The sequence below is a fragment of the Choloepus didactylus genome, chromosome 6, assembly GCF_015220235.1.
Source record: "Choloepus didactylus isolate mChoDid1 chromosome 6, mChoDid1.pri, whole genome shotgun sequence".
In the NCBI taxonomy this organism is placed as follows: domain Eukaryota; kingdom Metazoa; phylum Chordata; class Mammalia; order Pilosa; family Megalonychidae; genus Choloepus; species Choloepus didactylus.
The window spans coordinates 51,219,204-51,237,839 of record NC_051312.1 but is presented as its reverse complement, the minus strand read 5'-3'; the positions used below and the strand labels follow the sequence as shown (position 1 = coordinate 51,237,839).

Below are 18,636 nucleotides of genomic sequence, written 5' to 3'. Positions count from 1 at the left end.
GTCTTCCATTGTGAAAATAAGCAGCTACTGGTATCCTAGCCCTCAGTTTATAACTTTAGTGCTTTTTGTTGTCTATCTTTCTCTACCATACTGAGCACATTAAGGCAGAGTATCATGATTTAGCCATGTGCATATTTTGGAGGGGAAAAGTATAATAAATGCATACATACTGGCCTTCAGCTCATACACATATACATAGCCATATGCATACACATATACATATATATAGCCAGAGAAGGCATTGGTAAATAATTATTGGGTTAAGTGGAATTATTTTTGCATGCACAAACTGCACACTCCATGGAGTCCTCAACGGCTGAGCAAGTCTCTGTAATTCAGTACCAGAGAGATGCTCTCCTAGTCTTACTATATATATATTTAATAAGGACTACTTCATATGGGAAAAGTCAATTGCCTATGGAGACTGGCGTTTTAGTTTCCTTTGACACCAAGGATGGTCAAGTGCAGTGTGGTGCAGTAGAAAGTGCCAGCTACTGCAGGTGAACCAGTCTAGGTTCAAATCCTGCCACTTATTAACTTCGTGAGCACAGTAAAGTCAGTTAAGTCTTCCAGTTGACTCATCTTAAAAATGAGAACATGTCACAAAAGATTTTGTGGGATCCAGTTTCAGTGTTTCTTGACACCAGCATTATTGAGATTTGGGGCTGGATAATTCTTTGTTGGGGGAGGGGAGTCTATCCTATGCTCTGTCAGATGTTTAGCAGTATCCCTGGTTTCTACCTACTAGATGTTAGTAGCTTCCAACCTCCAGATGTGACAATCAAAAATGTCCATAGACATTTCCAAGTGTCCCCTGGAAGGTTGGGAGAGAGGGTCAAAAATTGCCCCTGGTTTTGAGAACCACTGAGTTATATGTGATGATATATGATATGCCCAGAATTTACTAGATTCTTTGTGAATCTCCTTCTTCCTTTCCCTAACGAGGCTTATAAAATTCTATAATCAAGGAATAAGAGTACTTACATTTGCTCAGGAAAAATATTTATGTCTAACAATGGACACCTCCCAGCCAATGTTTGAGATGTATGGTATTTTTCTCAGCCCCACCTGGCTCTTCATGACATCTTTACTCAGAAAACTCTGATAGTGCAAAGTAATAACATGAATTTCCTGATATTGAGGGTTGGGCTCTAGTAAGTGGTGCCTGTGAAGAAAGAAAATACATACTTCCTTTAGAAGGAGGGAAAAGAGAAAGAAAAGAAGAAGAAACTGCAAACCTAAAATAAATTGGAGGCTGTAGGTGTCATGGCAATACAAGCTGAAGGATGATCGATTCCCCTAGATTCTGAGTGGCACATTCTGTGCACGGAGAGCCAGCTGACGTCAATCGGATTAAGCGGGCTTGATGGGAGTGCTGCATGCAAGATGAGTGTAATGCAGGTGGAGGATTTGTCATTCCCTCGAAAAGGCAGTTTCTGACCGATTTCGTGGTGAGAGGGAGAGTCTGTGAATGAGGAATGAAAACAGGCATGTTCTTGCTTAAGAAAAATCTCTCACGGTTTGTACCATCACTGCAATGCAAGTGGTGAAGTCTGAAAACACTTGCGTTTTCTGCACTAGCCTTTGCTTAGAACACTTTCTCTAGATAAATGGCAGTTTCCTTTGGGGCCAGGGGTGTATATGCTCCGTAGCCCCATTATGAGAAAAGATTATATTTTCAAGACAATATAACCTTAAGACATGAGTTTAGGGAGAGCAGAGGCCCAGAGTTCACTAATTAGATATTTTCTCTTCTAAATTAATCATTTAAATGAGTTAAACTATTCAAAAGGCTTAGGATGGTATCTGACACATAATAAATTCTTTGTAATTGTTTATTCTTACTACTGCTATGGCTCCTACTATTACTTTCAGGTTTAATAAATATTATCCTTGAAGTATCATTCCAGGAAAACTTTTCCTAAATTCCCAGTATGGAATCATTTCCCCTTTACTGTGATTCCACAGATTAAGTTTACCATTCATAACTTAACCCATTCTATTAAAATTCTCTGCTGAGCTGTTTCTTTTTTAGTGAAATGACCTCTTTGGTTGCAGGGCTGTATTTCATTTATTTTTTGGATCTTGAATATGAGCAAATTGCTTGGTTCACACAAGTTTTTATACTTCAGTTATTAAAAATAGCCTCAGGGAACAATCTTCATGATCTTTCTAGAATGTTCCTGTCAGGAAGAGAGCATGCCTAGGTAACCACCCAAAGCAAGAAGAACTTCAGGAGTTGTTTTGCCCCCAAAGCATCATGAGCTTGCTCCTCACCAATGTTTTTCATCTGAGTCCAAGAGCAGATTGAATTAAGCCAACACGTTTGTAAGTCAAGATTCAGGGAATACTCTCAATTCTCAAATGCAGGTGTACAAATATATAACTTTGAGGAGGGATGTTTTGAATCACTCGTTCATGAGATGTATCGTGATTTTCAGGGCTACATGTAGTTACAGGGTTTTGTGGGAGAGCAGAGGAAATATGTGCCTTGGAGATATTTAGATACGCAAGTAATCACTGAAATGTCCATTACATGGGCTACTTGGTATGCCACTTTAGGTCTTGGGAATCTTTTGTTGAACTTTCTATGATCTGATCCGCCTCAATTCACCAATATCCCCCTCCAGTCTTACTTCTTCCTAGTAGAGCTACTGAGAAACTGGTGTTTTCCTTCTTTCCCATTCTCTTCCTCCCCATCTCCTAGCCTGGACAGGAATTTCTTCCAGCTCTTTTTCGCCTAAGGTCTCTCTATTTTACTCTTCAAATCAGCCTTCTAAAGTGCTCCAAGGGATTCAGCTTTTGAAACACAAAAGCCACAGAGATTCTGAAGTTATTTTTGAGTTCCTTTTACATCCATTCTCTGAGGCAAGGGCCAGAGAGCTAACTATTTCCTTTAATGGGTGGAAAGGAAAGAAGGAAATGCAGGGAAGGAAACCAAGAAGCTAAGTGATACTAAGGCATCACCTGAAACTTTGACCCCCATCAATAGCATAAGTTATGCATGTCACAGCATGACCAATTACCATATGTACATATGTATATACATGTGTGTGTGTGTGTATATATATATATATATATATATATATATATATATATGCATGTATAGATGCATGTGCATATGCATGTACATATATATATAAGAGAAAGAAAAGTATTTTAAAAAATACCTTCCTTTACATTGTATGTAATCTTAGAAACTATTTCCTCTACTATTTCTTCTTGCTGATGGCCATCCACCAGATTGATTTGATAAGCACTAATGTACTATGGCCCAGTGTTTGAAAAACACTCCAATTCAATTATGTGACAACTCTGTCTTCACTTCTGAAATGGGCTTTTGAGGTATGTGGCTGAGTTCTTTTCACATGACAGGTCAGAGAGTCAGTGATCCATCACACCATGCAATTGAAAGGATTTTGCTGAAGAGGATTATATTAAAGAAATTCCAACTCCTATTAAGTCCTATGATTCTAAGAGCACAAGTTGGGAAAACTGAAATAAAGAGTTTTATAACTGTTTTTAAATATGTGATCTTAAGTTTCATATTATTCCTACATTATTGAAAAAGGAAAATGAAATTCTGTGACCTTTAACAGCCTCAGTGCCATAAAGCTAGTAAATGCAGAAGTAGATCCAAATCCATATTGGCAAATTGCTAATTCACTTTATACTACCCCACTTTGCCTTTTTCAAGTGCTTTTTAAACTCACATTTATTAAGTGCTTATTATGAGAAAGGCATTCTTCCAAGACCATGCATGTAGTATCTTATTTAATCTATAAGGTAAGTACTATTATTTCATCCATTTTATAGAAGAGTAAGCTAAGGAAAAAAAGGCAATGCCACTTCCTCAATACCATACAACTTGTAAAGGATAGACCAGGAAACCTTCAGTATCGAGCTTTGGAGGAGAGGAATAATGAAAAATTTTATACCAGCTTAGGTGAATTTTAATGCCAACATGTAGCCATGATTATATAAGTTCTTACTATTTATGTAAGTATTTATATCATGCCTGCCTCACTAAAAAATAAATTATATATGAAATGTGGCTGGAAATTTTAATGCAGTTCTGATGATTAAAAAGGTAAGTTAAAAAATCAGCAACAGGGGAAAATAATGCTAAAAAAATAATATGTAAAATATGTAGTTATTACATAATACTCATCATTAAAGGTCTTGTCCTTGTGGAACACAGGGAAAGGATTTAGTGTTGACATTCCTAGAAGGCTATGCAAAGAGGTAATAACCATTTTTTAATATTCATAGGATTTACTAAGTTAAATAATACTTTTATTATAGCCTAGCATGGAAAAGTGGTTTGGTTCAATACAATGTTTGATTAATTCCAAAGGGGATTTGTAAAATCTTGCTAAAGGATATTATAATTCTATGGCCACATTAGGATTTAACCCAAGTATTTAATTGTGAATATTGTAAAACAAGTGTCTTATATTGTAGAATATAGAGGATGTAGAGATAGCAGCTAATGAAGGGGGAATTATAATCTAATAAGAACAAGATGAGATATTGAGGGTAATCTTAATGATATGGGAATGCTCAGGAATGATTATGGTTTGTTAATTTTCTTGTATGGTAGGAGCATATTGGAAGCAATGAAGTTATTTCAGGATATTTGTTTTTCCTATTCCTTTTTGTTTTAATTTTTTTATTTTTTGATAAATAAAGTTTAAGGTAAAAAAAATTAAAACTAATGAGTGCCTGATAATGTATAACAAGAAAGAAATAAAAATGGAAATTGTATAGGTCCAATTGCTAGCTGAGGGCACATTAACTTAACAAAACTGAAATGGGAAATGAACCATATTATTTAGGTAACTTTGGATGGTGAGTTGAATCTGTAGCCCATTGGTGCTATCTGTTGCAGCCAGTGCTGATATTTTTTTTTCTTCTGGTTACCAATCATATGCCTATTATCCAAGTGTCAATTGCAGATTTTGATGAAACTTCAAACATTTCTGCAAAGCAGTAAAGAACAGCAATAATTTATAAACCAACCTGGAAAATTAGGAAAATAAAAGGAGAGCTATTCATAATTATGCTGTGACAATTGTTATAAAATGAGACTATCCAGGCAAATTAAGACGTAAAGTCTTAATTCAGCCAGAATGTTTGTTAAAATTGTAAAGTTCTTTTTCTATACTTGTTATATAATTGCCATTGCAAATCTCCTAAGCACCCCTCACTACTTTCTGAGCTAACTCAACCCCTCTCCTAAGTCCCATCAGACTATTCCATGACCCAACAAATAAATGGATGAAGAATATAGGCCCCCTTTATGGCACTACTGCATTGGGGTCCTAGTTACCTATAAGTAGGGTGACCGTATTCCCGGTTTGCGCTCTGACATTAAGTATTAATGGTGCTCCCTTCCCACCACAATAATTCCCTAATTTGAATGATAAATTAGATGACTCTGTTACCAATGGGACATCCTGAACAATAACAGCAATCCTTGTTGGAGCAGAAAAATAGAGTTGAACTTTTTCCTAGTTCCTAAATCTACCTAGCTAAATAATGTAAGAACTCAAGTTCTGAAATATGGCATATAATAATAGTCTCCCAGTGTGACTGGTACCCTGTGGTGTGGGTCCTACAACTTTACTCTAGTACACAAAGTGAATTGCCTTGAAGCTGTGGACTCCTTTTAATGAAGATGAGTCAGACCATCCTTTGGGGCAGGAAAGAGCATGTATTATTACAGCACTGGAATTGATTCCATTTCCTGTGAATAGTCTCTTCTCCAGAAACAGAATTTCATCCCCAATAATTATTTCAAGATATTCGGCAAGTTGACATTGCATTGTCATCTGGGCACGTAAAAGCATGCTTATCAAGTATGAAGAGATCCTAAAACACCTATATATACTTATCAAGGGCCACACTGAAACTGGTGTCCTTCTAGCTGCTGAAAGTGATCAGAAAAGACTAAATTTGCTCATTCACATATTCATTCAATAATTACACGTTTATTGAGTTCCTGTATGTGCCAGGCATTGTCCTAAATGCTTAGAATATAACACAGAACAAAACAGCCAAAGTGTCCTGGGAAGAAGGCTTTGTACTTATAATGGGGTGGTCAAGGTAGCCCTCATTAAGAAGCTATGATTTGAGCAAAGGCTTGAAGGAAGTGAGAGATTTGGTGTTATGAATATTTTGGAGAAGGGCATTCATGGCAATGGGAGAAAGCATCAAAAAGGTCCTGAGATGAGGTAATGCCCGACCTTTCAAATAGCAGTAAGGAGATAAAAGTGAAGCTAAGGCAAAGTGAGCAGAGGGAAGTGTAATTGGAGCTGAGGTCAGCAATAAGAGATTACACAGATCATGTAGCATCTTCCAGGCCTTTGTAATAATTTGACTTTAATTTGAGAGAAATGAGAATGCATTGGGTGGTTTCAGCATATTTGTGACATTATAGGGCTTAAATTTTAAAAGGCACACTTTGGCTGTTATAGAATGAAATAGACTGACTGCAGGGATGTAAGTTTGCCCGTGGCAAAGTGGAGGTGGTGAGATTGTAAGATTCTATTTTTTGTGTATATAGGAACAAGATTTCAGGGGAGTGGGGATGTGAAATGTGAGAGAAAAAGAGAAGAATCAATGTTGATTCTATGGCATTTGTTTGTATGTGTGTTTTATCAACCATCTGGAAGGATGTTGTTGGCATCAGTCTATATAGAGAAGATGGCAGGTGGACAAGGATTTGAGGATTGGGGGTGGAAGATTAAGTTTGTGAATTTAAGTTGTCATTTTTATATCAAATAGCTGTGTTCTGTAGGCAATTGAGTATACAAACTTGCAATTCACTGGTTATTTGGCTTTTAATGCGAAAAATTGTATTCTATACTGGGGCATATAAAATTATGGAAGGTACCATCCTTGCCTCTATTTGATCTTGTAACCCACTTCAGCTACTGACACATTTCTTGTCTTCACAGCCACATTTCTCAGAAGCACAGTTTATACTTATTTCCACTTCCTTACTACATATCTGACTCCTCAGCACACTACAATTGGGCTTCATTCACCAGCTCTGTAAAACTAATATTTGTAAATTAACCATATATATATATAGTCATTCAGTAAGATCTTAGTTCTTATATTACTTGACCCCTCTGAGACATGTGACACTGTTGTACACTTTCTCCTTCTTGAAACTGTCTTTTCTTGATTCATGAGACAACTCTTTTGTTATTCTCCTCTCTTCTTACTAGTATTTTTCAGCTTCTTTCACTGGATATTCTTCTCCTGCTTCTGCTTGAAATGTTGATATTTCCTCAAGTTCCAATGTTAGTCCTCAAATCATCTAACTCAATATACTCTTGCTGAGAAATCTCCTTTACTTCTGTAGCTTCAACTATTACTCAATATGCTGATGACTATAAACCTCCTTATCTCTGGTATAGACCTTTCTCTTTAGCCATGGACCGCACTCTATATTTCCAATTTTGTGTCCTAAAGATATCCCAAAAGTCAATATGAACTCAGCTGCCACTCCTGTTGGGGACACACACACACACACACACACACACATGCAGTTTCTCTTCTCAGTTAATGACATTTCCTTCCTAAGTAGTCCCTCAAGCCAGAAACCTTTAAGTTAGCTTGACCTCTTCTTCTTACTCCATCTAATTAATCATTCCAATTTTAGATTTTTAGTATCTTCTAACTCTGTTCTATTCTTTTCATTCTCTCCAGCTTCCCTGATTGTTCCTTTAACTCAGCTACCTGTATACCCAGTAGATATTTCTGGTATTATATGCTAATTGTGATGATAATGTAAAGTATTAACCAGTGTGTGTTTGCTTCCTTTAAGTCCATGATGTTACCAGTTTTAGCACTAGACATGAGACCTCTGTTGTCCCAAGAGGAATGGATCAGAGCAGAACTAAAAATGTTCAAAAGCAGAAGTTCCATTACAAAGAGGAGAGATTTTTGTAAGAATACTTCATGAGTCGTTTTCTATTTTTGCTGAGAAGTGGTAAATCCTCTCTGTGTTGGATGAAAGAGAGAGATTTAGAGAAGAGATCAATAAAGCATGATTACTATTTCTATAACTTACCTTAAAATACTTCTGTAAAGATGAGCAGCTTTCAGACTTTTTAGGCCTTAAACCATAGTATGAAGTAATGAAGTATATTACCCTTTGAAATCCAGTTCACACATACACATAAACACATAAATGCACATGTGAATATACATGTATCCATATAACTGGTATACTCGTTTGAAGGAAAATATTTATCCTTCTTTCCTCCCTGTGTTCCTGTATTCTGATTTTTTTCTATTATGTGCCATTTTGTTAAAATGCTTTTCTTGACACATAACTTTTTGTTCACTACTTACTAATAGGTCACTGAGACCTCCAAGTTGAAAAACATTGGTAGACTGATGACATAGATATATGTGTATGTAAGTTATTTTCAATCTATAATCAAAAAGCTAGTTAACATTTGAATCTACTATATCATATATCGTCACTCCAGGGGTTATCAGTTAGCACTAAAGGACTCTAATTACGTTTCAAACAAGTACTTCAAAAACTTTCTAAAAATGCATCAACATATTGGCTAATTAGACTAAGGTATAGTAGAAATATTTTTCCTGAAGTGAATGGTATTCAAAATATATGATGGCTACAAACATTGTACTTGCATGAATAGGGTTTGAAAACCCAAAAACATCCAGGTAGTCCAGCTGAAAAAATTTCAAACTGTGCATTAGGTCTAGAAGTCCATTCAACCCCATGTTTCTGCTCTTTCCTCTCAATACTATAAAATTATCCTATCTGATCTCACTATAGGCACAGCTGATCCAATGATGGAATCATTTCTGTATTCACCTCACTTTGTAGTAAACCTTTCATTTAAGGTGACTGTTGAGGGGTTTATCAAGGCAGAAACCAGAAAATACTAAGCTTGCAGAACGGGTTGTATGATGGTCTTTGGGCCTATTTGCTAATCAATTATTTCACCTGTGGCAGATTCCATTCTAGACTTGCTTGAATTGTAATAGAACACTTGGCATTGGGGATGGAGGATGAGCAAGAGCTTCTTCAGCTCTAATTGTTTTAGTTTCCTTGGCTGCTCAGGCAAATACCATCAGTGGTTGGCTTAAACAATGAGAATTTATTAGAACATGAGTTTGAGGCTAGGAAAAAGTCCTAATCAGGGTGTCATCAAGGTGATGCTTTCTTCCCAAAGACTGGCATTCTGGGGCTGGGTGCTGGTGATCCTTGGTCCTGGATTCCTCTGCCACAGCAGTGCACACAGCAGTTTCTCCTGGCCTCTCCATTCTTTTCTGGGTTCCACTGACCTTCAGTTTCCTGCTTCCTGTGGCTTTCTCTTTCTCTGTCTGAACTTCATTCTGATTATAAAGGTCTCTAGTAATAGGATTAAGACCCATCCTGATTGAATTAGGTCAACATTAACTGAGGTAACCTCATCAAAAAATCCTGCATACAATGGATTCATATCCACAGGTAAGGATTAAGTTAAAGAACATGTTTTTCTGGGGCACATAGCTCCAAAACACCACACTAATCATGAGTATCCTGATATTATCAAAAAAGAACAACCTGGTTGGTTAAATTAGCCTATATTGATTTGCAACCTAGATGTTGGTGAGTGTCTAAGAAGTTCTACAACTTGCCCATCCCCACAGCTCAAGTTATCTTTAGGAAGTTAGGGACCAATAAAAAATCCAGATGAGTAGAACAGTTAAAGTTTCCCACTTCCTTTCTGGAGCCCTGAAAGGTAATAGCTTCATAAAATTTCTGGGGCCATCATCACATAAGAATGCAGCAGAGGTGTTAGGGGAGAGAAGGCCTGAGAGAGCCACACCAGGTTTTCTGATGTCCCAGACTCCATGAGAGAGCAGCCAAATTTCCAATTAACCTGAAAAGGGCAGATGGTTAGCTGAAGAAGTCTTAAAGTCTGGTCAGTGAACTCAACATCAGAAGACAGCTGGAACTTATAATACTAGATCGAAAGGAAATAGGGCTGTACTGCCAGTGTGGAAGAAAGACAGTAAACAAGGCTATTGATGACAGTTTAGGGTATATAGTAATAATAACAGCCAACACATACTGAGTTTAGTATGGCCCAGGCTATGAGTATTTTTCCCCACTCCCTCTCCTCTGTTTGGAGAGAATGCTCTGACCACTGATATGGGATTCACCTTATGACTTACATTAGTGGATGGAATGTGATGAGAAGTGATACGCACCACATCTGAGCAGAGAATTCAAATGAGCTTTTATATTTTGGCTTAGTCATTTGCTCTCCTGAGCTTCACTATGAGAAGAACATGCCTCAGATGGCTACTGTTCCTACAACCTAGAATGAGAGGCATGTGGAGAAGACCTAAACCAAAATTAGAGCTTGGAGTAGGGCTGCCATAGACAACCCAGAGATCCGTGATCATTAAATGTGTTTGATGTAGTAAATCACAGTAGGTAGAATTTTTATACAGCATTAAAATGGATTAAAATGAAAATCATTCTTCTAAATTCTTTTTACGTTTACTCATTTAATTCTCACTATGAGTCCATGGAATAATTATTATTAAGTATTACTATTCCAATTTTTCAGACAATGAAAGCTTTTTTCACACTGATTCTTAGGTGATGTCTGAAGGCAAGGGACTTCCACAACCCCATCCCTACCCCTAGTACTTAGATGCAACCTCTGGAAAATTCAGGAAGGGAAATAACCTGTTTTGAGTAGTTTAACTGAAATTGTTAAGATTAAGTTTTCAACCAATCAATGGAATGAATGACTCTATCAACACATTTATTTTGGCTACAGAAACATTTTTGAAGTGTTTTTCTTCTTCCCCACATGAGTTTGAGGATCGAGGGCTTTATCTTGAAAACTGGGTCTTTCATCAAGGAAGATACTCTGCTGCTCTCACTGCCCGCATGGGCTCTGGTTGTGGTTGGTGATGTTGTGATTGCTTTTCTCACTGAATGGAGTCCTGAGGCAGGTAGAAGAAATGCCTGTATCCTACCACTAAGTAATTATGACATCTCTCCATCCTTTATACTGGCAAGATCCTAACAGAAGGTGTTCCATGAAAACATCTAAATAGTAATCTAAACACATACATACAGCAAAATTCTCTGAAACAGCAGATACTGGGGAAGTAGAAAGATAGACCTATCATGATTGATCAAGTAGTCTCTACACTGTCTCTGGTAAGTCAGAAACACTATTATGAGACAGCTCAAATTTACATTTGACAACCTAATTTACCAGGAAGGGCATGAACCTGGAAAGCAGAGGGGTATGAGACCATATCCTGGCTCAGCTACTTACCAGCTGGGATCATGTACAAGTTGCATGCTTCTCTTATTTTCATCAGCAAAGTGGGGATAGATACCCAAGTCATATGCATGGCTCAGTGTCTGGCAGCCAGTATGCTCTAAATAAGTGGTAATGTGTGTAAATTTATAGGGGAAAAATCATTAGAATTTCTCTGAATCTGTCTTCTCCTTTGTAATTGCAGATAATATCTATCTCACAGTGTTACTCTAAGAATTAAATTTGAATACATCAAGTGCCTAAAGCAATGCCTGAGATGTGGCAGGTGCTCATTCAATGGTAAATTAATTACTATTATCAATAGTAGAATGACATCATCATAATTAGCAGCAGCAGCAGCAGCAGCATTGTCATCATCATCATTCCAAATAGTAGCTATAGTCATGGGAAATTCTGCTGTCAGTGAAAGAAGCCCCTTTCCAGGAAATAGTAGTTTTACAGCTTTATAATTCAGATGAATTCCAAGATTTGAGCACTGGTTGGCTACAGTAAATGGTGAGAACAAAATTGTGATATGTTGTGCACTATTTTCCTAGGGCTGCCATAACAAATTACACAAACTGGGTGGCTTAAAACAACAGGAATTTATTTTCTACAGTTCTGGAGGCCAGAAGTTCTGCGCACTTAAAAACAGCTGACTTTTTCTGAAAATGTTTACTGAAAAAGATAGGAAAGGACTTTATCTTAATTAAAAGTTCCAAATACAATATGTACCATGTAATAACAGAAATTATTTACTATATATTTTATAATGTATTTTCAGAAAAAAATGACACTATTCAGATTAAATGCAAACAAGAAAACATCACATTTTTAACACTTGATATTTCCTTTCATTATTGATGTACTGCAACTGGAAGAAAATTTAACATGTTCAGTTTTCTACCTATTCCAGGAGATTTATGTTGAAATTTTTTTTTCTGTATTAGAGACTGTGATTCTCTATGGGACCTTTCCAGTTTTGCATGCCGATTTTGGAACCAGATCTGGATTCTGACTTCTTCTAGATTCAGTTTTCGAGTTAAATTTCCACTAATATTGATGCCAGGGTAGCAGTTTATGCTAAAGACATCTTCCAAAACTTCAATCTGGAATTGAGTAAAAGCAATTCTTGGTCTCCAGCCTCTATACCAACTCAACTCTCTTTCCAAAGACAGTCTTTCTGAAGGTGAAAAGTAATTTTCATGTTTCAGAACTCTTTCTTCTGGCATTGGGTGATCCACAGTACAAGGTAATGAGCTCCCATTGGGAAGACTAGGGACATCTAAGTGTAGGGGTCCAACTTTCACTGAGGAGCCACAGTTGTCTGCCCAGGGCTCGTGAGTTTCAATGAAGGACTACAGTGTTTTTTCATTGACAGACCACAGTCTTTCTTCTGGTCCAATCCTAAGATGCTATCAATTGAAGAGGAGCAGGATGAGAGGGTTTGCTTTCCCCAAGCCGAGTGCTTTCCTGAAGTCTGGGAGACATCCTGGAGTGAACTACATGGAACAACAGCTCAGCCCTCTCCTTGTCTCTCTGCTGCTTCCACCCCACATGTACAGGGCTAGAATGGGTTAAATTTTGAATGTTGAACAAGCCTTCCATACATTAAATACATCCCCCTTGGTCATTATATATAATGCTTTTTAAACATTGTTAGATTCAATTTGCAAATATTTTGTTGATGATTTTTATATCATTTTCATAGGAGATATTGGACTGTAATTTTCCTTTTTTGTAATGGTTTTATCCTGTTTCGGTATCAGGTGATGCTGGCTTCATAGAATGAATTAAGATTAGTTCCCTTTGCAAATATTATATGGTAGAATTTACTAGTGAAATTATCTGGTGCTTCCTTCTTTGTAAGGTTATTAATTATTGAATCAATATATTTAATAGATGGAGGACTACCAGATTATCTATTTATCCTTATGTGACTTTTGTTAATGTAGACCTTACAAAGAATTGGTCCATTTTACCTAAGTAATCAAATGTTTAGGAATAGAGTTTTTCATGGTATTCCTTTGTTGACCTTGTAATGTCTAGGAAATCAGTAGTGATGACTTCACTTTCATTTCTAATATTGGTAATTTGTATCTTTTTCTCTTTTTAATTTTTGTTAGCCTTGCTAACCATGAGAATTATCAATTTTATTGTTATTTTCAAAGATCCAGTTTTATCGTTTCATGGATTCCCCCTATTGTTTTTCCATTTTCAATTTCATTAATTTTTTGCTCTAATTTTTCATTTCTTTTCTCCTGCATGCCTTAGCCATAAATTGTTTTCCTGTCTCTGTCCTAAGATAGTAACATAAATTTAATTTTATATCTTTTTCTAATATATGCATTTTATGCTATAAATTTTTCTCCAAGAACTGCTTTCACATCCCATAGATTTTAAGTTGCATTTTCATTTTTGTTTAATACAAAATATTTTTAATTTCTATTCTTCAGAAAGAATTTTTCTTTGACCCATGGGTTATTTAGAAGTGTGTTGTTAATTTCCAAATATTTGGGAATTTTCCAGGCATCTTTATGTTATTGATTTCTAGTTTAGTTGCATTTTTGTCTGAGAACATACTTTGTATGAGTTCTTTTCTATCATATTTGGCTAAAAATGTAGTTTATTTTAGTGAAGATTCCATGCAAACTTGAAAAATATTGTGTATTCTGCTGCTGTTGGATGGAGTATTCTATAAATGTCAATTAGATCAAGATAATTAATAGTGCTCTTCACATCAACTGTGTCCTTTTGATTTTCTGCCTGATTGATCTTTCAACAATTTAAGAGGATTGTTGAAGAATTCAGATACAATAGTGTATTCTTTTCTTTCTACTTTCAATTGTAGAAGTTTTAGGCTCACATATTTTGATGCTCTGTTGTTAGGGGCATATATGTTAGAGATTGCTATGTCTTCTTGAAGAATTGCCCCATTATCATTTTGCCATGCCTCTCTTTAACACTGGTAATTTTACTTGTTCTGAGGTCTGTTTTGTCTGAAATCAATAAAGTTACTCTGGCTTTCTTTTTATTAGAGTTGCCATGGTATAATGTCTCCCATCGTTTTACTTTTAAGCTATTTGATTCTTTACACTTAAAGTGTGTTTCTTGTAGGCAATATTAGTTGGGTACTTTATATATTCACTATCAATCTTTGTCTCTGTCAGTCATTGGCTGTTCTGTCATCAGTGTCTTGATAAACTTAGATGGTTCATATTTAAAGTGATTATTGCTACAGTTGGATTTATATCCACATATTTGCAACTGTTTTCTATTTGTTGCATTTGTTCTTTGTTTCTTTTTAAATCTCTTCTCTTTTTCTGTCTTTTAGGGTTTTAATTGGGAATTTTTTATGATTATCTTTTGTCTCCAATACAGCAGCTATTCTTATTTTATTTTATTTTTTTGTTAAGAATTCCCCTAGAATTTTCAATATGCATTTTAATTCTTCCAAGTCTACCTTCAAATATACTATACCACTTCAAATAGAGTGATGGTATCTTATAATAGAATATTCCCAATTCCTCCTCTCAGGCATTTTTGTCATTAATATCACTTATCCATATGCTATAATCACCCAATATATCATTATCATCATTTTAAGCAAACAGTTGTCTTTTAGATCAATCAAGAATTAGACAAGTATAAGATTTTATTTTACTTTCATTTATTCCTCATTTGATACTCATCCTTTCTTCATGTAGATCTGAATTTCAGACCTATATCATTTTCCTTCTCCCTGAAGAACTTCTTTTAACATTGCCTGTGGTGTGTGTCTGCTGGAGATGAAATACCACACCTTTGTTTGTGAAAGAAAGTCTTTATTGCTCATTCACTTTTGAGGGATAATTTTTCTTTGTATGGAATTCTAAGTTGGTCATGTTTTTCCTTCAACATAAAATTTTTCACTCCACTCTCCTCTTGCTTGTATGATTTCTGATGAAAAGTTCATTGTAATTTTTGTCCTCATTTTTCTATAGGCAAAGTGTCATTTTTTCTGGTGTCTTTCAAGATTTTTCTGTCTTTGGTGTTCTGCATTAGAATCCTATATACCTAGGGGTAATTTTTTAGATTTCTAGTCAAAGAAATGTATTTTGTTTTCTATAAATTTTAGTGGCTGTATATTGGCATATACGTTTTTATTAAGGAGGAAGCTTCCATCTACTCCATTTTAATCCACAGATGCTAATTAAGTATGTATAGTATATGTCATATACATTGATGGACACTAGGAATAAATTGATGAAATAAGACAGATATATACTTGCTGCTGCTTTAAAGCTTAGAGTTTTTGAAAGAGAAAGATATTAAGTAAACAATATAAAGTCTGGTGGTTTGTAGAGTTGCTAATTAGTATAAGTATGTCCCTATGCTAAAAATTTTGTTGTTCATCAGAATTTCAAATTTAACTTGTCATCCTGTTTATATCTGAAAGCCCTAGAATGATGTTACAATAAAAGAAGTATATTTGGAGGTATTTCCTTACTTTTCTAACAAGGACTGATCCCTGTATCTTAAAATCCCAATTAAAAAATAATAATATTAGGACCAGTCTGAAGAAAGGATATATGGTGTAATCCATGGAACCTTTTATCCAAGTTCACTTTGCAATAAATAACTTAAAACAGCATGATGGGAAACAATTATTTTTGCTTTGGAAGGTAACCCAAATCTTGGGGAAGACAGTATTCTGCCTCAGGGAAGTCTACATGGCACATATGGTGTTTTCATCTGTGAACATTGCTGTAACTAAAGACAAGACTACTGCCCTCAGCAGAGTGCAAAGACACTGAGATGGGTTTTAGGAGTACCATGTCTACCTAGACTTTTTAATCAGGAGGGGAAAACTTGAATATGACAAATTGGAAAACTGGGATGTTAATTATGAGACATGAAATCTAGTATGCAGATGAAGAACACAGGGTAACCTAGATGACACTGATAGCTTTGTTACTAAAATGTGCTTGCTTATTATAGTCCGGACAGTATCTGTTGATTCACTGAAATTTGTTAACTCTTATTCTGGGCATCTCTGTCTTTTCATCTATTAAGTGGTGCTTTAGTTTCTGGGCTGCTGAAACAAATACCATACAATAGGTTGGCTTAACAACAGGAATTTATTAGCTCATGTTTCCAGAGACTAGAAAACTTGTTTCCTCTCAGTCAGTATCTTCCAGCTGGCCAACAATCTTTTGGTTCCTTGACTTTTTACATGCCAATGTGCATGGTGGTGTCTTTATTCTCACCAGTTTCTGTTGACTTCCAGCTTCTGGCTTCTCCTGTGGCTTCTCATCTGTGCCCAATTGCCTTTTGCTTGTAAGAACCTCGGCCATATTGAATTAAGGCCCACCCTCATTCAGTTTGGGCACACTCTAACTAATATCATCTTCAAAGGTTCTATTTACAAGTGGGTTTATACCCACAGAATCAGGGGTTGGACCTGAACATGCCTTATGTGGGAGGCATGATTCTATCCCCAGTAAGTGGCAAAGGTGAATACTGATTTACACTCAGTAACTAGATTGTATGCCTAATCCTACCAGTATATGGGAACTGACTAGTTTTATTATTATTATACTTTTAATAATAATAATCCCTGACATTTCTTTAGTGCTTGAGATGTGCCTTGTCCCAAGCTAGATCTTTACATGCATTATTATTATTTTAAAAATCATGATGACTTTAAGAGAAAGAAAGTTTATTATCTTCATTTTATAGATTAAAGAACTGAGGCTCAGAATATTTTAGTGAATTGTCCAAAGTCCTACAGCTAATAAATTATGGATATGGGATTAAAACCAAGGCAGTATGATTCCGTAGTATACACATTTAATCACTAATGAATTCAGCCTCCAAATTATAATAGCTATTTGTTTTGAGTGCATAAGTACTTTATTTGTTTTATGTTATTTAATCCTTACAAGAAGGCTGTGAGGAGACTAGCTTAAGGAGAGCAAGCATATTGTCCAGGGTCACAGAAGAGTAAGTGGCAGAGCCAGAATAAAGTCCTAAATCTTTCTAACTCCTAAATCATGCTCATAATGACTACTAAATGATAACTATTTCATCATACACAGTTGAAAGCTGAAGCTTGGGGAAGTTAAGCGGCTGACCTAAATTCACACAGCTAGTTAGTGACAAGAATAGGACTAATAAATATACCAGTCTCTGGACTGGTCCAATGAACTTTCAATTATTCCTTTGCCAACTTTCTCATTTCACCATTGTAAGTTAATGCTCAGTAGTTATGAAATTTAGGGAGAAGTGCTTTCTCTAAATCACCCACTGCTAATCAAGCTTAGGAAACCTCACAGAAATCATGATGTCTGCCAGAGACCTCTATCCAAAAGACAATGGCCTCTAGCACCTCTGCCTGACCTTGCCAGCTCACCAAATTATAGGTTGACAAATTTCTTAAAAGGTCAAGTACATTCTTCTAAAATGGTATACAGTTTACACATATGCTAATATGAGTTAAAATAAATTGTTTCACCTACTACCTGTAACATTTCTGACAGTCCTCAGAAGTTAGGTATAAATGCCAAGCCTCTTTTAACTTCTATTTATAATTATGGTACTGCCACTAGCAAATTTACTTGAATGAGGATTTCCTAAAGTATGTTTTTCAGAATATTATTAGTCCACTAAAAAAAAAAAAAGAGGTCCAGGATACAATGAATTTGGGAAATACTGCATAGTGTAACCATCTGTTGGAGACTGATAATACATATTGAAATTCTAAGGGTCTGAGAAGCTCCAAAGTAAAGAAATTTATTTAAATTTGTTCAACCCAGTGTTTTCCAAACTTGTGACCATTGAATGTTGGTATTGTTGTTGTTGTGCAAAACCTAGTTTCGTGTATCTATGTTCTGTGCCAGTACTTCATGAACTTTAATGTGCTAGGAATCAGCAATAATCTATTTTAAATGCATAATTTGTTTCAGTAGATCTAATTAGGCCAGAAATTCTGTGTTATTAACATCCCTAGTGATGCTGCTGCTATTGGTCCTATAGCAGTAAGGCTTAATGGAAAATATTTTGGAATAATGCTGTAAACCATTCTCAAATTAATTAATATTTTCCATAATAGCATATAGAGAAAAAACCCGAGTTAGCAATGCAGCTAAAAATTATAAAAGATTTAATTTCCTTCAAATGCTCCAATCCAGAAAATGATATGAGATACAACCAATCAAAAAATTACAAAGTTTAGAAAAGATGAATTATAATTCTCAATTTTAAGCTATTTCCTGCCTCCCGAGTCACATTAGCAAGTTTAGCATTTTGAGTTTTAATAATTATGTTT

General features: G+C 35.7%; 1 pseudogene; it reads right to left on the bottom strand.

The window, feature by feature from the left end:
- Positions 1-12,234: 12,234 nt before the first annotated feature.
- LOC119535737 lies at positions 12,235-12,818 on the bottom strand (annotated as a pseudogene).
- Between the last annotated feature and the right edge of the window lie 5,818 nt (positions 12,819-18,636).